At 46.4% G+C, this 23,338-nt stretch overlaps 6 non-coding genes across 6 annotated transcripts; 3 read left to right on the top strand and 3 right to left on the bottom strand.

Moving 5' to 3' along the window:
- Window positions 1-6,477: 6,477 nt before the first annotated feature.
- Window positions 6,478-6,549, top strand: Trnaw-cca (transfer RNA tryptophan (anticodon CCA)). The gene has a single exon. It is a non-coding gene; the product is annotated as a tRNA-Trp (tRNA).
- Window positions 6,550-8,009: 1,460 nt separating this feature from the next.
- On the top strand, window positions 8,010-8,081 carry Trnam-cau (transfer RNA methionine (anticodon CAU)). The gene has a single exon. It is a non-coding gene; the product is annotated as a tRNA-Met (tRNA).
- A 372-nt stretch (window positions 8,082-8,453) lies between these two features.
- Window positions 8,454-8,526, bottom strand: Trnar-acg (transfer RNA arginine (anticodon ACG)). The gene has a single exon. It is a non-coding gene; the product is annotated as a tRNA-Arg (tRNA).
- A 377-nt stretch (window positions 8,527-8,903) lies between these two features.
- Window positions 8,904-8,985, bottom strand: Trnas-aga (transfer RNA serine (anticodon AGA)). Its single transcript has one exon. It is a non-coding gene; the product is annotated as a tRNA-Ser (tRNA).
- Window positions 8,986-11,443: 2,458 nt separating this feature from the next.
- Trnar-ucg (transfer RNA arginine (anticodon UCG)) lies at window positions 11,444-11,516 on the bottom strand. Its single transcript has one exon. It is a non-coding gene; the product is annotated as a tRNA-Arg (tRNA).
- A 2,340-nt stretch (window positions 11,517-13,856) lies between these two features.
- On the top strand, window positions 13,857-13,928 carry Trnaw-cca (transfer RNA tryptophan (anticodon CCA)). The gene has a single exon. It is a non-coding gene; the product is annotated as a tRNA-Trp (tRNA).
- The last annotated feature ends 9,410 nt before the right edge of the window (window positions 13,929-23,338 follow it).

Raw genomic sequence — 23,338 nt, 5'->3', positions numbered from 1 at the left:
CATACATCTATACCCAAGCAACTTGTTGTAGATTAACAGTGTAGGCAAGTTTCTTTGTAACCGGAAAAAAAAACAAAACAGCCTACCAGTAAAAAAATACCTTGCTTGCCTACACTTATTACTTATCTTGAAAGGTAATCTTATAGGAATCTTAAAGGAATCACAAACTTAAAATTTTATACATGAAAAAGAATTAGTCAGCTCTACTTTAAATAAACTCATCAACAGTTTTTTATATCAGGAGATTGAGGGCAAAAATGGGTATAGGAATTAATCATCACCTTTGGTCATCAACCAAATCTAGCAAGAAAGGCATATCAGCTAATGATAATTGGGCTGGTTTGTTCTTGTGCCCTGACCTTAAAGAGTTCCTCACTCAAATATGTGCCTTTCTAAAATATTAGATTGTCCTCTTGGGCTTTTCGCCTCAAAGCTATTTGACAAAAACATCTTAGTCTAACTTTAAGTTGTTTTCAAAGCTTTGTTTCAGCTATGATGCACTCTGAAACCTGTGAACATACCTTCCAATATTAAGATTAGAAGAATTTAAGCTAGCTGGGTTTCTGGGACTCAATTGTTTTCCTTAATCATTAACCTAAGCCATAGTCTATACAACTCTTCAATAGAAACTCATGTGATCTAGCTGTGTGACACTTCCTTGTCTTATTTTTTATCATCAAAACTCCATTTAAACTAACATTATTATTATCGTCAATTAGACAGTACAGCTTAGGAAGAAATCATCTTCATCATAATCCACAGATAAAAATGCCCAGCAGAACAGGATGTTTCCATGAGATAAACACAGTATATTACAGGCAGTGGGGATCTGCCCACACCTATTCATACCATGTTGGATATGAGGGAGAGAGAGAGGAGGGGGAAGAAGAGAGAGAGAGAGACAGAGAGACAGAGAGAGAGAGACAGAGAGAGAGAGAGAGAGAGAGAGAGAGAGAGAGAGAGAGAGAGAGCACAGCAGCAGCAAACTTGTGAAGGCACCGCAGAAGCAAGGCATTCTGGGGTCTGTGGTCTGGGGCCTTGTCTATCCGAGGTTCACCCAAGCGAGGATTCGCCTCCTGGTGGGCTGACACCTTGAACTTCAGTTGCCGCCTGCTGCTCCTCTGACAGCATCACCTGCAATTCCTCCTTCCAGTCCTTCTACAGCATCTAACTCTCCTCCTACCTTTCCTTCTTCTTCTTCCCTTCCCCCTCACTTCCCTTCCCCCTCACTTCCTTTCCCCTCCCACTCGTTGCCACCCTCTCTCTCTCCTCTTTGGTTATTTCTCTCCTCTTTGATTCCTACTGTGCTCCCTCCCATCCTCCCTCCCCTCTTCCTTCACCTCTTACACCTCTCTGTTCAAAAAGTGTGTCTGGGAAGCTGTTCCCACCTCTCAGCCCGTATAATGAAGTGTACCAGATAAGAATCCACAGGGAATTCTTTGTCATTTGCAGCCTCATAGCAGAGTTAAAAGACCCTACGGGGGTCTAAATTCCATAAGGAAAACCCCAGGAGCAAAAGTTTGTACACTAATTTGGTCCCAGCCTCCATCCTGTTTAGGATCGATCCTTATCTTTGTCAAAGGGCATCAGCTTAGTCACCTCAGGACTTCCCTCAGAATAGTACAACAGTTTGGGAGATGAACACATGGAGCAAAATCGCCAGCCATGATGGTCACCCGAGCATAAGCCTCCGTATCCCTGTGTGCTGGTATCTGAGTGTCAAACTGGGCACATTCTCAGTTCCTTTTATCTCACATGGCATCCTTACCCTCAGCCCCAGAACCTTATTCCCATCCATAGGGAACATTAGAGCTTCACAGTCCTGCATAGAACCTCCCCCGCCCCCAACTGTGACTACATAAAGTGATGTTTGGAGGTACTAGGGTTAGAAGTTTTTGTTTTGTTTTGTTTTGTTTTGTTTTTTGAGACAGGGTTTCTCTGTGTAATGGCCCTGGTTGTCCTGGAACTTGCTTTGTAGACCAGGTTGGCCTTGAACTCACAGAGATCCGCTTCTGACTCCTGAGTGCTGGAATAAAAGGTGTGCGCCACTATGCCCAGCTAGGTTTAAAATGTTAATATGAATTTTAAATTCTGACCCTGAAAGCCCAGGCTCTTTCCATTTTTATATCTGAGTGGCTTCAAGTGTCCCTGAACTGAGTGGGACAAATGTAAGTATCCAGTGGTGACTTCCATAGCTCAAGAGTAGAGATCTCATGGGACCTTCCCTCAGAGTATGTACTAGTACAAGGGTGGTCAGTTGTGTGTGTGTGTGTGGTGGGGGGTGGCGGGGTGAGAGGTAAATCAGACAAGTGGGCAGGCTTCTAGTACTAAGACAGGGGCTCCTAGTACTCCATGCCTGCAGGATGCAGCAGTGGACATAGAAAGGTACAGCATTCCATCTCCACCTTCTTAGGATTGTGGCTGGATTTGAGAATTAAACTGCCATGAAACAGGCTAACAGAAGAAAAGCCTAATACAAGTTTAACTTTTATCTTTTACATTGATTTATTTTGTGTGTGTTTGTGCGCACACACACATGTATGTGCACCATAGCACACACGGAAATCAGAGAACAACTTGTGGGAAAATGTTCTCTCTCTCCGTCTTGTCAGCTCTGGGGATTGAGCACAGCTGGTCAGGCCTTGCATCTCTACCCACTGACACATCTCTATGGCCCCAACAAAGGTTTCTGTCTGTTTCATTTTGTTGAGACAAGATTGCTCTACATAGCCCCAAATGTCCTCGTACTCACTATGTAGACCAGGATGACCTTGAACTCAAAGAAATCTGCCAAGATCTGACTCCCTGTACCTCCCAAGTGCGGGGATTAAAGACATGCACCACCACACTCGGTGTAACACAAGCCTTATGTGGCACAGAAATGTCATTTTAAAAGGGGGAGGTTACTGATATGTGGAGCAGACCAAAAACCAAAACCCCACAATGTTATTATATAAAGCTCAGAGACTTGGGCCAGGGTGGCTGTGGGAGGAGGAGCTATGGAGATAAGTTTAACAAGGCTAATTTCTGCATAATTATTTAGGCCTCCACTTTCTTATCCTTGATGATAGCAGTGAGAACAGCTTTCACGGGGAATTGGTTTCTGAAAAGCAGACTGATCAGAGCCCTCTTCCTGAGCCTGATGATTTTCAAAGGCCTTTTATTCAAACTGTCCATCTGTCACACCTCCCCAGTTCAAGCCAGAAAGACAGAACCCCCTGCCCTGCTGCTCCTGAAATCAGAGTTCTGGAAATGCTTCTGATAACAGGACTTAGCAGGTAGGTGTGTCTTCCAGACACCTTTCTCTAGCCTGGGATCTGGAGCCTTCTTTTTGTAAGGAGTTAGATAGTAAATTTTCTACTTCTGTATGGTATGGCTGTAGATGAACCTGGATGTGGCAACAAAGCTTAATGTGTGGGCCGTGGAGATAGTTCAGTTGGTAAAATACTTGCCATACAGAATGAAGATCTGAGTTTGATCCTTAGGACCCATATCAAAAAGCCAGGCTCTGTGACGCATGCTTATAATTCCAGTGCTGGGGAGATGGAGAAAGGAGGCTCGCTGGAGCTCACTGGCCAGCCATCTCAGCTTACTTAGTGATCTCCATGCAATGAGAGACCAGGCCTCCCAAAAAGGTTAACGGTGCCTGAGGGATGACACCTGGAATTGTCCTCATACCTCTATGTAAACAGAAGTTTTCTTGTGTCCCACTCACAATCACTCAGAGGCTTAGTATAAATTATAAATGTTCAGCTGGTAGCTCAGGCTTATTACTAACTAGCTCTTATGCTTAAATTAACCCATAATTTTTATCTATGTTTAACCACATGGCTTGGTACCTTTTCTCAGCACAGCATTCTCATGTTGCTTCCTCTGCATTTGGCCGACTCCCGATTCTGCCCTTCTCTTTCCCAGCATTCTGAGTTTGGCTTTTATGCCTAACTTCCTGGCCAGATACCCACCTGTCAGCTTTTTATTAACCAATGAGACTAATACATGTTCATAGTGTAGGAAAGAATTTTTCCACAGCACCTCTATGTGTATGCACACACACTCACACTCATCCAAACAACCCCTTATATATGGGCAATACAATTGTATGTAACTTGTCATGGAACAGTATTCTTTTAATTCATGGCCAACCAATTGAAATATAAAAATAGCTATGAGTGATACAAAAATAAGAGGCTACGTGCAGCCCTTCCATGGTGTGTAGGCCTTCCATCTGATCCAACGGCTTTGGACATCTGAGACCTTTCTAGAAACAATGTAAAAATTTCACATACACACATACTATTTTTTTTTCTCAAACAAAGGTAATCTTCATTGGATGTGGTGATTCACACCCATAATATTAGCACTTGGGAAGCACAGGCAGGAGGATTGCTGCAAATTGGAGTTCAAGGTCAGCCTGGATTACAGTGTGAGACTTATCTCAAGAAACAAAACAAACAAACCCTGTCACAATGGCTGATGCCTGTAATTCCCGAGTAATTCTGTTTCACTAATATTTTTCTAATTATAGTAGCATACTAGAAAGAACTGTCCCAAAGAGCAGACTCTAATGTATATTAGAGATCATTTAAAAATACCTATTGTAGATTTAACGCCTCGATCATAATGGGGATTATTACGTGAATCAAGTTGCTTTCATGTGGTTAGGTTTGTCTCCATCCTTCTCTTGATCTACTCCACAGCATCAAGAATTTCTTTCTCTGGCCCTGCTGCCCTCTGGCTTCCAGGTAGGCCTGGAATGATTAGCAGGTGAGAATAAGGCAGAAGCCAGGATAGCTCTCCAGCCCTTGGGTCTCAGTGCCTGTTAGTATCCTCAGGACATCTGCTTTCAGAGATAGCAGAAGCCTTTCGCTGCTACCGACCTGCGTGGTACTCACTTGTGAGTCCCCCCCATTCTGGCAGTCAATCCATTTTTCTTCGTCTGACGATGTCTTTTAAATTTAGCCCAGGTCATCTGCTTCTCGCAAGTGACCTTTTTGTATGAAATCTTGCCGCAGACAAGTTTCCTACAGTGTTTTTAGTTCGGCATTTGATGTTTTGCTCTACCTGGGACAATTTGCTCTCTTGTTTGCTGAAGAGCATTTACCAAGGACCTCTAGAAATACATCAGTGGTCAAGAAAAGCTGGCTTTATCCAACTTGAGAGACAAGGGAGAGCGCCCCCAAGTGGAAGGGCAGGGCATCTAGATTTAGGGAGGGTGGGAAGAGAAAGGGAATCAGGACTGCTGTGGTCAGGAAGCAAGGCAAGGCATGCCTGGATGGCCCTGAAATTGCTTTTAGGAGGATGAAGTGGGTGTGGAGATGTCACTGGTGCCTGTGATGCTGGGAGGGGGACTGTTTGTGCTTGTAAAACTTCCTCCCTCCTTCCCTGCCACAGACATAATTATGAGATGTTTTGTCTCCATTATTCTAGGACATATAACACAGGGATCTTTCTCTACTGATTGTTCAGACTGTAAAGAGTGTGTTCAGTTGTCCAATTTTATGTTTCAACAGACCTCACAGATTTGTTGTGAAGACTTGATGTAACTGTAAGACGACACATGAACGTTCAGAGAAACACGCTTGACATACAGTACCTGTGTTGTTCATTTTTCTGTTGCTGTGATAAAACCCCACGACCAAAGCAACTTACAGAAGAACAAGCTTGTTTTGGCTGACAGTTCCAGGAGATCTGAGTCCATAATGATGAGGACAGCATGACAGCAGGCAGCCAGAATAGGACGCTGAGAGATCACACGTTTAAAGGCAAACACGGAGCAGAAAGAGCAAACGGACGTGGGGCAAGGCTATGAAATCTCAAAGCCCACCTTCAGTGACATCTTCCAGGAAGGACGCACCACCTCCCCAACGAATGTCACCAACTTGGAACCAAGTATTCTAACACCCCAGCCTACGGGGGACATATCTTACTCAAAACCCCACAGTGTCTAATAATATTCCTTTCTTTTATTGATATTGCTGTGGAGAACCGCTATTTATTTCAGGTCGGGGGTGGGAAATGCGGAAAGGTAGGGGCTTTTCGGCTTCCGTAGCTTTCCTAGGCAGGCCCTTTGACTAGCCTCGGCCGGTGCGGGAATCCCTCCCTGCCTGACTCAGGCAGACGCGTTTGTTTTTTTCCGATTCCGGTACGGAGATGTGATCTGGAAGGCGGTCAGGATCTGATACCCGTCGGTTCCATATCTGGCAAGGAACAGAGGTGCAAGGAGAGGCTGTTACCTTGCAGGAACGGTGCTGCATGGTTAAGAGTCTCCAGACACCACGTGAAGCCTTTTCCCGCAGCCGCTGGCGCGAATCCACATCTGTTTTGTGGAGTTCATTTCCTGCCCTGGTTAGTGTCCCTTGAGGGAGAGGAGAGAAAGAAAGGAACTTGTCAAGACCAATGGTCGCTGGGCCCCTGAAGAGTACTGGGAGCTAATTACATACATTTGATTAGACAGTAATTAAGGCGGTTTCCAAGGGAGACCTCGTGGCGCAACGGTAGCGCGTCTGACTCCAGATCAGAAGGTTGCGTGTTCAAATCACGTCGGGGTCAACTGTTTTATAAAGTCCACTACGTGCAAGATTGGTACGTGAAAGATTGGTAGGGAAATAAAATACTGTCCTGGCTTCCTCCAGTTCAGGATGCCGAATTTCCGTAACGTTCTTACGATGCATTAAAAAAGAAAAAAGCATTCTGGTTGCACCCACAAAGAGTGTGTTACTCTGTCGTCGAGGAGTCTGAGTTTCGCTTTCTGCCACTGTTTTAACCCCAGATCTCTACTCTCCATGCTATACAGGTCTATGCTTGCGGCCCTCTCCTGTCTCAGCCTCTGGCTTTTGTAGGCACTTAGATCTAGCTATCTCAAGCCGGTTGGAATGTGTGACCTAGGATCAAGGGCTTCTCGCCTGAGTAGGCTTTTACGTACCCCAGTGTCACAGGATCACTGTGAGTTCTCCATCTCCTCAAAAAATAGTTATTTCATTTCTAGAGGAAGGAGACCTAAATGCGGTTAGGCCGCCCAATTCTGAGAATGAACCATTAAAGCTTGTGAGCGATAGAGTCCATGCCCCTCCCCCCACTCAAATAAATCTCTATATTAAAAAAAACAAAAGTGTAGAAATGTGCCAGTACTTACTCTTCCATGGCTCCAGGGCCTCCAACAGAGCACCAGCACGTTTATTTCTTCAGAAGACTTTTAATTACTTTGTATTGATGACTTTTAAAATCAGGAATTTGGTCTATCAGCAGATTATTATAAATGAGGTACAACACACAGCCAATTTTTTTTTTTTTTTTTTTTTTTTTTTGGTGAGACAGGGTTTCTCTGTGTAGCCCTGGCTGTCCTGGAACTCTCTCTGTAGATCAGACTTTCCTCGAACTGAACCTCCTGGGTGCTGGGATTAAAGGCGTGCTCCATCATGCCGGGCTACTGCCTGCTATTTTCTTTTTTTCCTTTTCCTTTCTTTCCCTTCCTTTTCTTTCCTTTTCTTTGCTTTCCTTTCTCTTTCTTTCTTTCTTTCTTTCTTTCTTTCTTTCTTTCTCTTTTTCTTTCTTTCTTTCTTTCTTTCTCTTTCTTTCTTTCTCTTTTTCTTTCTTTCTTTCTTTCTTTCTTTCTTTCTTTCTTTCTTTTTCTTCCCTTCTCTTCTTTTCCTTCCTTCCTTTCTTTTTTAAAAAGATTTATTATTTTCTGTATATGAATACCTGAATGTATGTGTATGGACCACGTGCCCATGGAAATCAAAAGAAGGTAATGATTCTCTTGGAACTGGAAGTTCGGATGGTTACGAGTTACTATGTGGGTACTGGGAATTAATTATACAACCAGTACTCTTAACCAGTGAACCATCTCTACAGACCCTCTTTTCTATTTGCAATAGTTGTAGTGGTCTTGATTCATGGACATTTGGGAAAGCATACATATCATGTAACAATTTACAAAAGATTTTTAAAAAAAATATTTATTAATTGAGTAGAGAAGTGTCAAATAGTAATTAGCGAAAAATACACAAGCAAGCAGAGTGGCGCAGCGGAAGCGTGCTGGGCCCATAACCCAGAGGTCGATGGATCGAAACCATCCTCTGCTACAAGCTTTTCTTTCCAAGAAATAGATGCTGTGCCGGTTGGTTATTCAGGGACCCATGTAGTGTGTGAAGGAATGTATTTTGATTCTTTCTTATCTGAGCACATCTCTGAGTGCAACAGAGAATACTTAATTCTGTAGATGACGTTTGGTCAAAGATCTAAAGTGCTGGGGTGTGAGTCACTATCATCTGCTGCAGGTAGAGATAATTTAGTGATGTTCCCTTAAGGAAAAACATGTATAAAAGTACAGTGCCAAACTATATGTACTTTGTAAAATGAAATTTCTAAAATATAAAAACAATATACAGAAATCCAGTGAAGGAGAAAGTTGGTTTCTCCAAAAACACAAAACGAAGCAAAAAGAGTAAGCCCACCGAGCCAGCCAGGAGTCGAACCTGGAATCTTCTGATCCGTAGTCAGACGCGTTATCCATTGCGCCACTGGCCCGCCCATACGTTACTGCCCATATAGAAAAAGGAAGTAAAATGATCATTGTGAAGCTCTGGACATTAACTTGTAAAATATTTTTTTATTTCTTCTCAAAGAAGGCGGAAAACTAAAACGAATTGAAGTTTGACTGATTCCTTTCAGTTAATTTACTTTTGTTCAATTCAGTCTTGAGAAAAACATTTCAAAGTTATTTGTGAAACACCAGGCAGGAAGTATATATATGTAAACAGCGAAACTCTAGATTTGAAATAACTTGTGGAATATACTACACAGCAAGTTTATAGCCTTTGCAGGGAAACTAACTCACTTTGCTGTCATTTATAAAATCTCCTGGAAGGGACTGTTTTGTGATGTAAATCACAAAAGCCCACTTCCGTAGTCGGCAGGATTCGAACCTGCGCGGGGAGACCCCAATGGATTTCTAGTCCATCGCCTTAACCACTCGGCCACGACTACAAGCACTCTAATATACCTTCTATACTCTGTATTTTAATGTATATCACATATTGAGTACCGGTCTGACCTTACTGAGGATTTATTAGTTGAATTAAAGGTATATCAGTGGAACAGGAGAAGATTCAATCAAGGTTAATTCCATGCGTTTAGGTGGGAAGTAGAGGAATGTTGTTTGATTCTTCAGAAAACAAATCAGCAACACGTTCCAGTTTAAATATTGTCACAAATTTTGGCTTGTAGGGAATTTTTCCTCACACATTCCAGAAACTTTAAATGTCACACATTTTGGGTGTGGCAGACATTTTTTTTTTTCAGAGATTCACATCTACGGCCAGTTAGTCCAGTACTTGCAAGAGAGCAAAAGTTTGATAACCATTAGCTGCCATTAAAATTAGTATTTTTAAATACCATCGAAATATTTTACAGGTATACTGAGTGAAGTCAGGAAACATTACTGATGATCAAATAAATCCTCCTCGTGAGGGATCTTCTGTCATAGAAGGAAAAGCGGCGGTATCTGATAGTCTTCAGATAATAGTTTAGAAATACAAAGACCATCCCCAATGACAGGACAGAACCCCACAAACCTCACATTTCTGCAACTTCACTACCATCGCTTGTGTGCCTGTGTGCCTGTGCACACATTGGCAAGAAAACAGGGGCTTCTGGATTTCATCCACAGGCGAGAAACCACTGCACAAGTTTTCATGTTGGGCTGAAAATCGCTGCTCTCCGCCTGGCCCTCTCTCCTAGGCTCCAGAATATTTAGGTGTTCTAGTTATTCCTTGCTTGTCTACACACATTCTCCAAAGCAACACCCTCTACCTCCAAAAGCTCATTCCTCCCAGGTGTGGTGGACCATGCCTGCAATCCCAGCCACCTGGGGGACTAAGGCAAGATGATAACTGAATTGGACTGGGGATTAGCCTTGGCTGCGTAGAGGTCAGCCTCAGCTACATAGTGGTGCCCTGTCTCAAAGGAATCTAAAAATGCAAACAAATATGGCCCCAACTTTCAAGACTTTTTAGTATAAACTATTACAGGAGTAAGTGATTAAAATGACAAGTGCAGGGCAGGGAGATGACGGCTCAGCAGGTAAAGGTCCTCACCACCAAGCCTGAGGACCTGAGTGTGATCCCTAGGACCCACGTGGTGGCGGGAGAGTGAGTGCCAGCTCCTGCAAGTTGTCCTCTGACCTCCACACAAGCACTGCGGTGATGCCCCCTCCCACTAGATAAATAATTGTAATTAAAAAGATAAAATGAAATGAATAGTGTAGTGTGCTCTAGTAGCTGAGAAACATACGCTAGATCCCAACTACAAAGGTCTTATATGTTTCCTAGAGTGACTCTGAACAAACCCCAAGGTACACGAAGACAGGTTCCAATTAATGAAAGGCATTTTAACTTTTTTGTTAAGCTCTGAATCTTTCACGGGGCTTTGGTAAGTATTCATAGAATGAATCCTACTTAAGCTCAGATCTGAATGTTGTGTCAGGCTGAGCCAAACTGGAGGCAATGAAGTTGTGTTCTAGCCTTAAACCTCATGGACCACGGCGACAGTGGAGGAAAGCTTTGCCCAGATGAAACATTGCTTTTGGAGGGGCGGCAATGAGAAGCCACACTGGAGATACCGTGGAAGGTGGATTAGGGCCACAGGGCTCTTCCGAGTTGGAGGGAACACACACCTGCTTGAACATGAATCATATGAACATGTATTGATACAACCACTGTGCCCTTGTCTAATGAAGACAAAGTAGCAATTCTTTAAAAGTCTCTAATAGTATTCTGCTTTTGTTTAAATTTCTCTAAAACATCACTCTCTCTTCTCTCCCCTCTTCCCTTCTCTCCCCTCTGAGGTCCTGTTTCACTCAGTAGTCCTGGCTTGCCTGAAACCGCTTGTTTAGACCCTGCGATCTTCAAGTTTGTAATGATGCTCCTGCTTCGGTCCCCTGAGTGTTGGGATTACAAGCATGCTAGCTGTTTTTCTAGTGGAGAACTGGTCCAAGTTGGTTCATTGTGTTTGACTGTAATGGCAACTTCAGTGTCTTTTAGTTTGGCGAAGTCTCCCAGATTGTTGTTTTGCTCTGATATAAGACTTTTCTCTTTAATCGAGAAGCAGAGGCATGTGGGTCTCCGAGTTTGAGGCCAGCCTGGTCTACAGAGTGAGTTCCAGGACAGCCAGGGATACACAGAGAAATCTTGTCTTGAAAAAACAAACCAAAAGACTTTTCTAAGTTTTCTAAGTTCGATTGTATTTCAGAAAATCTCACATTCGGGGTTTGGCTCCGTTTCCCCCTGTGGCAGCTTTGCTTCTTACTCTCAGAAATCTAGATCTCCTTGATCTGGGTGATTTGATCCAGGTTAAATATTTTTGGTCTTCTCTGTGCTTAACCAGTACTAACTTTATGTCAGGTGGCCTAATATTGTCGAAAATTGATAGTAAAAACAGTGCCGGCCAACCACGAAGGGATTCGAACCCTCAATCTTCTGATCCGAAGTCAGACGCCTTATCCATTAGGCCACGTGGTCCCACACGGAGGGGCTACTCCTCACTTGTTATTGTAAAACAATCTGTTCTCTTCGTGATTTGGGATTGTTAGCGCTACTGTTATTACAAATTCATTGGTGAAATACGTTTAAATTTAATATCATGGAGTTTCAACCAGAAACAATTGAGAAGACAGGAATTTGGTGATCCAGTCATCGATAACAGTTTGTTGTGGTTTTATCGTTCAGTCGGAAGCAAGGATAACAGACCATGGTGGGCACCAGTGCTTCATTCAGTTGGGAGTTGAAGGAGAGGAACCACTCACTGCTGTAGGAACCCTGGAGCCACCGCTACCTTGGAACGTTTCCAGGTCAAGAATTCACCTTGTGCCCTCCACAGACCCCACTCAAAACAGACTTAAGACATAAATTCAGACAGTATAAAAGAGATTCCGCAGTGGAGACCAGAAATGTTGTAATCTGGACGACTGAGGGAGGAGCAACATCGACCTGTCAGGCCTGAGAAGGCTCATCTCCACCCTGAGACTGAACAGATGGAGGCGACGGGATTTGTGCCGCCCGCCACTTCTGTTCCCACCCCGCAGTTCCACAGAGAAGCCGTCTGCACTGGGCTGGCTGAGGCGGCCTGCGGGTGATCCGCCGTGTCCTCCAAATCCCTCAGATTCATGTGCAAACCCTAGTTCTTCATAAAGTCACTGTACTGGCAGATAATGTCTTGGAAGAGGTGATAAGGCAAAATGATTTTTGTGGGTGAGACCAATGTGAATGTCATCCTTACAAGAGGGTATTAGGAAACCGTCCGCAGAAGAAGACCACATAGATTGAGAAGACCAAGAGAAAGACACCTTAGGAAGAAATTCTTGATCTTTACCTTGTAGTCGCCCAAACTATGAGAGAAAAAACACCTGTTTTGATATGTATGTGTAATGTGTCTATCTATCTATCTATCTATCTATCTATCTTTCTATCTACCTCACCTATCTATCACCTATCTATCTCACCACAGTTAACAAATAAAGCAAAAAAATAAACAAAAAGAAATTCCTGTTGTTTACACACTGCACCCTGCAGTGTTCATTATGGCAGTCCTATATGACTAAAACTTTGTCTTTATCCATCCTAGAAGGCCAGAGGTCGTGCCCGCCTCTCTTCACTCCTATCCCTCTCTCTTCCTCCCCCTCTTCCTCCCCACACGGTCTCACATTGCAGATTAGGATACCCTGGGATACCCAGACCAGCCCCAAACTGGAAGTTTATCCCCTTAATAACCTGGTTTTGCCGGTTACTCTTTCTGAGACGTATTCCAGCTTGTGGAGAGAGACCAAGTCTCAAACTGACTTCAGGGATTGGCTTTGAAGATATTAACGGGCTGAGGAGCAAGAAAAAGTGAATGGATCAAACTGTATCAGCTGTTACCATGGCAAGAAATAAAGAACTCAAAGAACACCCACACCCACACTATCAAAACAACGGGGACTCTCAAACTTTTCCCTGCAGTTCACTTGGGGATTTGATTAAAACTCATACCTTTGATTCATTTTCTGATTCTGCAGCAGGAAAATTTCCTTTTTCTTAATTCTTAGCTGCAAGAGGGTTCTGGCATGTAAACCTAGCATTTGGTAGACTAAGACAGGAAGATGGCTTCCTAATTCGAGACAAGAGCTTGTCTTAAAACCCCTAGTAACAGGCTCTTGGGCACTCAAGCTCAAGTAGCCGGCCGCTTTGCTTCGGAATACAATCCTTTGCTCCTTTACAAAAAACTCAGAACCCCTTCCCGCGGCCCTAGGAACAACAACAATAATAGATGCGTGCTGCTGATCCTGGGAGGAATTTCTGAGACCCGTGGAACTGAGGACTATCTCAGTAAGGGTGCTTTGCTTGGAGTTACTGATGTGAACTGAGCGAGCCGGGGAGGCACTATGAGTGCCAGGAAGCGAGTGGACTCTGACCCGGAGGCGAGGCTTTGGGGTCACTACTTTGTGGCCCTCCAGGGGCCAGTTCGCGTGGCACTTTGCAAAGCTTTGGCGCACTGCAAATCTAAAAGTCTGGTCTAGGGGAGGAAGAGATGTGTCTTGGTCCTGTGTGCTGCGAATATAAGCTCCACACAACCACTGTTTTACTGAAAAGTAGAAAAATATGAGAAGTAGAAAAAAATGAGAAGACCGTGTGTAAGAAGCAAGCGCATTTGGGGGTTAAGGTTAAATCAGGGAATTCCTTACTCTGTCACGCAAGGCCTTAATGAAGCTGTGCATTGTGAGGACACAATGGATCAAACTTCAAAAAAACAGTAAAGAAATATTTTAACCGGGTGAAGAGGTCATTCAGGGTCCTTAAATTAGCCTGAAAGGACTGTAAAGCCGTGACCTCGTGGCGCAACGGTAGCGCGTCTGACTCCAGATCAGAAGGTTGCGTGTTCAAATCACGTCGGGGTCAAGCGTTTTGGTTAGGGTGCGTGACTGAAAAGATCCTTTCGAATAAACTCTACTGTGTTATTTAATTAACCTCTTGTAGAGTGTAGCTTGAGGGCTGTGCAAACAAACAAAAAAAGGACAGTGTATTTGTTCTCAGTGAGATTTCTGCCGTGTCTTTACTGGGAAAAGTGAGCTCCAACTTTTGCTACTCTCTCAAGAGAGGGTCTGTAAAGAATGCTTTTCTATAGTCTCACTATGTAGCCAAGGCTGGTCTTAAACCCCTTATCCTCCTTCCTCAGGTTCCAGAGTGTTGGGGTTACAGACATGCAATTGACATCTAATTATGTTGATTTTAAATGTAAATCTTATCCTGGAAGCCACAAGTACCTGGCTTCCGTTACACTGGCCTTTCAGGTCCTGAAATGCATTTTGCTCTTTCTCACCACAGGACTTTTGTGCTTGCTGTTTCTGACAAGGTGTTCTGAAAAGGTATTCTCCGCCCTTCACAGCTTGAATTAGATGCTCCTTTTTCAGTGCTCAACAGAAACGCAACAGTTCTCCCAAGGCAGCCTTTCTTTTTATCCTAGTGGGGCCTTCACTTCCTGGATGGTCTCCACTGACAAGTACTAGAAAAGTCAGTGTGTACGATGTTGTCACCCCAGTGCGTAGCAAAGCATATGGTGTACGGAAGGTGCTTAATAACGTTGAAGGAACTATGGAAGGAGAGGGAAGATAGATACCACGAAATACTAAACAATTTGGGAAAGGTATTAGAAGTAGAGTTCAGTGGTAGCATACAGACCTGTAGCTCAGGAAGCATCCAGAAGAAACGCCTAGTGGTGATGGACAGGGGTAGAGCACCAAGTGCGGCTGACAGCCGGAGCTCGCTTGGTTTTCATGAAGGGTTTTTACAAGCACATCCTCAATTATACATAATGGGTTCCACTGTGACATTTTTACATATATAGAATGCATTTGCATCATATTCATCCCTTATCACCTTCTCTTGCCTCCCCCCACTTCTGTTCCCCCTTCTCTCTTCCCAATCAGACCCCTTCTACTTTGTGTGTGTGTGTGTGTGTGTGTGTGTGTGTGTGTGTGTACACGCATGCATGCCTGCCTGTCTGTCTGTCTGCCTGCCTGCTTGCCTGCCTGTCTGCCTGTGTCTCTGTGTGTTCCACTTTCATCAAGGATGCTTATAGGAACACGACTAAGGGGTTACTTACAGAAGCATAGGCATTTTAGAACAGTGGCTTCTGAACTCCCTTCCACACAGCCATTAGATCCGATGTAACCAGGGTGTGTGATGTCTTCAGCGACAGGGGCTTACCTTCCAGTTCTGATGGGCAACCAACATCAATCACAATGACAAATATTGTTTCGAGGGCCTGAGGGGGCCTCCCTGCCCAACAACTCATAAAGAAGTAGCCTATCCCTGTTTGCGTTTTCACTCATCACCCAGTGGCTTCTGGGAGCAGCTTTATCCATTCACGCATCTGTTAAAACTCTTTTATTTAATAATTTTGCATTACAGTTACTGTGTGCACATGTGTGTGAAGGTCAGAGGACAACTTACCAGAATTGGCTCTCTCTTTCCACTCTATGGGTCCTGAGATAGGGTCTCACTCTGTAGCTCTGGCTGGTCTGGAACTTGTTATATAGAACAAGCTAGCCTTGAACTTACAGGGATGCACTTGCCTCCACCCCTTAGTACTGAGATTAAAAGCCTGTACCACTCCATCCACAATCATAGCTTTCTTACAAATATGAAATGAACTTGCATATTTTGTTTGTTTGTTTTGTTTTTCCGAGACAGGGTTTCTCTGTGTATTCTTGGCTGTCCTGGAATTTACTCTGTAGACCAGGCTGGCCTCGAAATCACAGAGATCCACCTACCTCTGCTTTTCAAGTGCTGGTATTAAAGACATGCACCACCACCAACCAGCATGAACTTGTGTTTCATTTCATTCAACACTTAATGAGTAAATGTGTAAGCTATCACAACCAATTAAAAGGAGAACTAACATGTATACACACACCCAAGACAAAACCAAGAAAGTAGAGTGAATCTGGGATAGAGCTAGGCCGGTCACCTACAAAAGAATAATCACATTTTACCTGAGACAATCCATTTACATTCCTAGGACAAGGATTATTTCAAAAGTGATGCCTTTTCTGTAATGTAGAGTTTTACAATTACTTTGAGACAATAGAAGAAACAGATTTCTAGAAAATGAAATACCTGGAAATGTGTACTAGATAACACACACAATAATCTTTGTATTTGGAGGGGGTGTATTTTAAAGTCTTTCACAATTTTTCATAGGTCAAAGATAAAATGCTATTTGTCAATCAAAATTCAAGTTTCAAAAAACAAAATAAAAAACAAACAAACAAAAAACAAAAGCAAAGAAAAACCCTAGGATTTGGACTCAGATTGGTAAGGATGGACATTAGTGAGAAATATACATTGCAAGCTGGGTTTGGGGGCTTAGGCCTAAAATCTTAGTTCTCAAGAGGCTGAGACAGGAGATAATCCTTGAGTCTGAGGCTATTCTGAGTTACAGTGAGTTCCGGGCTAGCTTGGAATATAGAATGAAACCCTGTCTCAAAAATGTCAATCTGGGGAGAAGTTGTTAACTTCCTGGCTTTGTATTGTGTAGCAATTTCTTCCTAGATTAAAGCCTTCCTTCTTGGAGGAAAGCTCATTAAGACACACTGCTGTGAAAGGGAGCTGGGACAATAGAAAGTTCTACCAGGAGGCAGTGTACCCCATCCTGTGGGGAAGCTCCTTAAACTCAGGAAGTAAACAACCTGAGACGGTTTCATGGAGTCCCTGAACCTGACCAGATTCACTACTGCCTCCCTCCCTAAGCATATTTAAGCAGTAAGACGTGCTGGGAGGCCCAAGAGCCGAGCTGCCTGGAAGCAGCAGAAGGGACACTCTCAGGCCTGGAGCTATCAGGAAGGGACACTCTCAGGCCTGGAGCTATCAGGAAGGGACACTCTCAGGCCTGGAGCTATCAGGAAGGGACGCTCTCAGGCCTGGAGCTATCAGGAAGGGACACTCTCAAGCCTGGAGCTATCAGGAAGGGACACTCTCAGGCCTGGAGCTATCAGGAAGGGACACTCTCAGGCCTGGAGCTATCAGGAAGGGACACTCTCAAGCCTGGAGCTATCAGGAAGGGACACTCTCAGGCCTGGAGCTATCAGGAAGGGACACTCTCAGGCCTGGAGCTATCAGGAAGGGACACTCTCAGGCCTGGAGCTATCAGGAAGGGACGCTCTCAGGCCTGGAGCTATCAGGAAGGGACGCTCTCAGGCCTGGAGCTATCAGGAAGGGACGCTCTCAGGCCTGGAGCTATCAGGAAGGGACACTCTCAGGCCTGGAGCTATCAGGAAGGGACGCTCTCAGGCCTGGAGCTATCAGGAAGGGACGCTCTCAGGCCTGGAGCTATCAGGAAGGGACGCTCTCAGGCCTGGAGCTATCAGGAAGGGACGCTCTCAGGCCTGGAGCTATCAGGAAGGGACGCTCTCAGGCCTGGAGCTATCAGGAAGGGACGCTCTCAAGCCTGGAGCTATCAGGAAGGGACACTCTCAGGCCTGGAGCTATCAGGAAGGGACACTCTCAGGCCTGGAGCTATCAGGAAGGGACACTCTCAGGCCTGGAGCTATCAGGAAGGGACACTCTCAGGCCTGGAGCTATCAGGAAGGGACACTCTCAGGCCTGGAGCTATCAGGAAGGGACACTCTCAGGCCTGGAGCTATCAGGAAGGGACACTCTCAGGCCTGGAGCTATCAGGAAGGGACACTCTCAGGCCTGGAGCTATCAGGAAGGGACACTCTCAGGCCTGGAGCTATCAGGAAGGGACGCTCTCAGGCCTGGAGCTATCAGGAAGGGACACTCTCAGGCCTGGAAGCAGCAGAAGGGACACTCTCAAGCCTGGAGCTATCAGGAAGGGACACTCTCAGGCCTGGAGCTATCAGGAAGGGACACTCTCAGGCCTGGAGCTATCAGGAAGGGACACTCTCAGGCCTGGAGCTATCAGGAAGGGACACTCTCAGGCCTGGAGCTATCAGGAAGGGACACTCTCAGGCCTGGAGCTATCAGGAAGGGACACTCTCAGGCCTGGAGCTATCAGGAAGGGACACTCTCAGGCCTGGAGCTATCAGGAAGGGACACTCTCAGGCCTGGAGCTATCAGGAAGGGACACTCTCAGGCCTGGAGCTATCAGGAAGGGACACTCTCAGGCCTGGAGCTATCAGGAAGGGACACTCTCAGGCCTGGAGCTATCAGGAAGGGACACTCTCAGGCCTGGAGCTATCAGGAAGGGACACTCTCAGGCCTGGAGCTATCAGGAAGGGACACTCTCAGGCCTGGAGCTATCAGGAAGGGACACTCTCAGGCCTGGAGCTATCAGGAAGGGACGCTCTCAGGCCTGGAGCTATCAGGAAGGGACACTCTCAGGCCTGGAAGCAGCAGAAGGGACACTCTCAAGCCTGGAGCTATCAGGAAGGGACACTCTCAGGCCTGGAGCTATCAGGAAGGGACACTCTCAGGCCTGGAGCTATCAGGAAGGGACACTCTCAGGCCTGGAGCTATCAGGAAGGGACACTCTCAGGCCTGGAGCTATCAGGAAGGGACACTCTCAGGCCTGGAGCTATCAGGAAGGGACACTCTCAGGCCTGGAGCTATCAGGAAGGGACACTCTCAGGCCTGGAGCTATCAGGAAGGGACACTCTCAGGCCTGGAGCTATCAGGAAGGGACACTCTCAGGCCTGGAGCTATCAGGAAGGGACACTCTCAGGCCTGGAGCTATCAGGAAGGGACACTCTCAGGCCTGGAGCTATCAGGAAGGGACGCTCTCAGGCCTGGAGCTATCAGGAAGGGACGCTCTCAGGCCTGGAGCTATCAGGAAGGGACGCTCTCAGGCCTGGAGCTATCAGGAAGGGACGCTCTCAGGCCTGGAGCTATCAGGAAGGGACGCTCTCAGGCCTGGAGCTATCAGGAAGGGACGCTCTCAGGCCTGGAGCTATCAGGAAGGGACGCTCTCAGGCCTGGAGCTATCAGGAAGGGACGCTCTCAGGCCTGGAGCTATCAGGAAGGGACGCTCTCAGGCCTGGAGCTATCAGGAAGGGACGCTCTCAGGCCTGGAGCTATCAGGAAGGGACGCTCTCAGGCCTGGAGCTATCAGGAAGGGACGCTCTCAGGCCTGGAGCTATCAGGAAGGGACGCTCTCAGGCCTGGAGCTATCAGGAAGGGACGCTCTCAGGCCTGGAGCTATCAGGAAGGGACGCTCTCAGGCCTGGAGCTATCAGGAAGGGACGCTCTCAGGCCTGGAGCTATCAGGAAGGGACGCTCTCAGGCCTGGAGCTATCAGGAAGGGACGCTCTCAGGCCTGGAGCTATCAGGAAGGGACGCTCTCAGGCCTGGAGCTATCAGGAAGGGACACTCTCAGGCCTGGAGCTATCAGGAAGGGACACTCTCAGGCCTGGAGCTATCAGGAAGGGACACTCTCAGGCCTGGAGCTATCAGGAAGGGACACTCTCAGGCCTGGAGCTATCAGGAAGGGACGCTCTCAGGCCTGGAGCTATCAGGAAGGGACACTCTCAGGCCTGGAAGCAGCAGAAGGGACACTCTCAAGCCTGGAGCTATCAGGAAGGGACACTCTCAGGCCTGGAGCTATCAGGAAGGGACACTCTCAGGCCTGGAGCTATCAGGAAGGGACACTCTCAGGCCTGGAGCTATCAGGAAGGGACACTCTCAGGCCTGGAGCTATCAGGAAGGGACACTCTCAGGCCTGGAGCTATCAGGAAGGGACACTCTCAGGCCTGGAGCTATCAGGAAGGGACACTCTCAGGCCTGGAGCTATCAGGAAGGGACGCTCTCAGGCCTGGAGCTATCAGGAAGGGACACTCTCAGGCCTGGAGCTATCAGGAAGGGACACTCTCAGGCCTGGAGCTATCAGGAAGGGACACTCTCAGGCCTGGAGCTATCAGGAAGGGACGCTCTCAGGCCTGGAGCTATCAGGAAGGGACACTCTCAAGCCTGGAGCTATCAGGAAGGGACACTCTCAGGCCTGGAGCTATCAGGAAGGGACACTCTCAGGCCTGGAGCTATCAGGAAGGGACACTCTCAAGCCTGGAGCTATCAGGAAGGGACACTCTCAGGCCTGGAGCTATCAGGAAGGGACACTCTCAGGCCTGGAGCTATCAGGAAGGGACACTCTCAGGCCTGGAGCTATCAGGAAGGGACACTCTCAGGCCTGGAGCTATCAGGAAGGGACACTCTCAGGCCTGGAGCTATCAGGAAGGGACACTCTCAGGCCTGGAGCTATCAGGAAGGGACACTCTCAGGCCTGGAGCTATCAGGAAGGGACACTCTCAGGCCTGGAGCTATCAGGAAGGGACACTCTCAGGCCTGGAGCTATCAGGAAGGGACGCTCTCAGGCCTGGAGCTATCAGGAAGGGACACTCTCAGGCCTGGAAGCAGCAGAAGGGACACTCTCAAGCCTGGAGCTATCAGGAAGGGACACTCTCAGGCCTGGAGCTATCAGGAAGGGACACTCTCAGGCCTGGAGCTATCAGGAAGGGACACTCTCAGGCCTGGAGCTATCAGGAAGGGACACTCTCAGGCCTGGAGCTATCAGGAAGGGACACTCTCAGGCCTGGAGCTATCAGGAAGGGACACTCTCAGGCCTGGAGCTATCAGGAAGGGACACTCTCAGGCCTGGAGCTATCAGGAAGGGACACTCTCAGGCCTGGAGCTATCAGGAAGGGACACTCTCAGGCCTGGAGCTATCAGGAAGGGACACTCTCAGGCCTGGAGCTATCAGGAAGGGACACTCTCAGGCCTGGAGCTATCAGGAAGGGACGCTCTCAGGCCTGGAGCTATCAGGAAGGGACACTCTCAGGCCTGGAAGCAGCAGAAGGGACACTCTCAAGCCTGGAGCTATCAGGAAGGGACACTCTCAGGCCTGGAGCTATCAGGAAGGGACACTCTCAGGCCTGGAGCTATCAGGAAGGGACACTCTCAGGCCTGGAGCTATCAGGAAGGGACACTCTCAGGCCTGGAGCTATCAGGAAGGGACACTCTCAGGCCTGGAGCTATCAGGAAGGGACACTCTCAGGCCTGGAGCTATCAGGAAGGGACACTCTCAAGTCTGCTGAGCAGCCTGCAGGATGCATGGTATATACTCCAGGCTTCCAACTTTTCTGAACCGTTACCCATGCTGGCTTTGGTGATACAGCTGTCTCAGTCATTTCTGCTCCTGTAAGTAAATCTTCATCCTTTTTTTTTTTTTTTTTTTTGGTAAGTAACTCTAATAAAACTCATCAGTTCCCCAGTTGGATTTGGGTCTTTTGGTTTATTATCAGTTCCCTTTCTGGGGTGAGTAGACATTTATTCACATCATATAACACTTCCCACCAAGATGGGAGAGGCCTTAGCTTTTGGCGATGATTGGAATACACAGTGCATTTACCTGCCATCTTCTGGGGTCCTCAGCTGATCTTTCTCAGGCAGGTACTAGAAGAGAGTGGAACCCCTAGGGATTCTAATCAGCTGTTGGGAACCTTCCACGTGCTTCATAAGGCTAAGACCGCCTTGAAAAGGGGCTTCTGGGGACTGTCACTAATTGTTTGGTCTACCTGAGAGTCATTTTCAGCTGATGTACCAAAGATAGCCTTAGGATTACTCAGAGCCATAAAAACAAACAGATGTCAGCACAGTACACTATCAGTCTAAACTTCTGTCACACAGCAAACTGTTCAGTAGTCATTGCAGAGAATCCCAGGATTGCTTTTTTATGTGAACTGCCATCTATATTTTTCAGATATGTATGATAAAGTCTTTTCTTGAAAAGTGGAAAATATAACTTATGTAAAAAACTGCTGAGCAGATATTCTGTGCTAGTTTCTTAGAAAAATGAATCATGCCCAGGGTTTCCGCTGTTCAGTGTTGAGAAGAGCCAGTATTAACTAGTGATTAGAATAAACTACGGTCCTTATCAACACTGTAAGAATGATGGCTGCCTCTGGCTGACAATGTGAGTGTCGGAGTGCTGGCGTCAGGCCCAAGTGCAGAGAATGTGTGTGGCTTGGTGTGGAAAATGGGAGCTATTTGATTCAAGAGCAAGGGGGTGGGCAGGAAGGCTGAAAGAACTGCGCACCGATTACAGTCTAGATAAAGGTTTGTATAGAGGGAATGGTACTACAGAAAACACAGCTTTCTCTGACTCAAGAAAGTAGCAGTGAGAATTCAGTTGTTGCTGTTGTATTTTGCAGCATAGTGCAGAATTAACAATTACATTACAGAATTAACAATTACATTCAAAAGAGCGTGGGCAACTCATTAGGCTTTACTGTAACTTGGACGAAGTTTCCCTCCACCCTCTGTGTTCTTTCCCTCTGATGTTGTCAAGGTGCAATTATTCTGAACACTTGTTAAAATGGCCGGACAGGGAGGGGTCCAGAGAGATGGCTCAGCAGTTAAGGGTGACTGTTGCTCAGAACCAGCTTCAGAGGACTGGAGTTCAGTTTTCCAACACCCTCATCAGTCAATTCACAACAGCCTGTAACTCCAGTTCCGGAGCACCTGACACTTCTGACAGTTTGGTGCCCTTAACACGAATAAACAGTTACCCTTTAAAAACTGGGCGGGACAGATTCTATCCGAGTGAGTGTGTAGAGAAAGGAACTGCCGTGTACAGCTGACCTCAACTCCACACAGAGGAGCAGCCGAGGGGACAGCTGACCTCAACTCCACACAGAGGAGCAGCCCAGGGGACAGCTGACCTCAACTCCACACAGCAAGAGCAGCTGAGAGTTTACAGACAAGTGGCTGGGTGAGGGCAGGGCAAAGACGGAAAAGTACTGAGACAGGGGGATGGGAGGGTCCTCACTCACTGGCATGGCTTGGAAGGATTCTTACTAAAACTGGGCTGGGCAGGGCAAAGTTGGGGTCTTCATACCAAGAGAACCCAGGAAGCCTGACAGAACTGTGGTCAGTGAGGAAATTCTTGTGGGTGTGTGCTCCTCGAACTGATTCTCATCACTACCTCACTCTGGAGAGCTTCATGGCCAGAGGGTCAAGGTGACATGACCCATGGCTGTGAAGATTCCAGATTTGGAGGTGGGGAGGCCAAGCTGACCTAAGTTTGCGAATAGTGAAGGATGAACTTGAACCTATGTTCCAGGCATTGATTACCATAGCCAGCATTCTACTTTTATATATTCCCCTGCAAACTAAGAAATGGCTTTAATTAATTAATTAAATTTTTTTTTGAGACAGGTTTTCTCTGTGAAGCTCTGGCTGTCCCGGAACACTCTGTAGACCAGGCTGTCCTGAAACTCAAAGATCTGCCTTCTTCTGGGATTAAAGGAGTGTGCCACCACTCCCCGGTGACATTTTGATTTCTTGACACCATAAAA

Source organism: Peromyscus eremicus, chromosome 5 (assembly GCF_949786415.1).
Source record: "Peromyscus eremicus chromosome 5, PerEre_H2_v1, whole genome shotgun sequence".
Classification (NCBI taxonomy): Eukaryota; Metazoa; Chordata; class Mammalia; order Rodentia; family Cricetidae; genus Peromyscus; species Peromyscus eremicus.
Note: the sequence above shows the minus strand (reverse complement) of the source record. Positions and strands in the feature narration are given on the sequence as shown.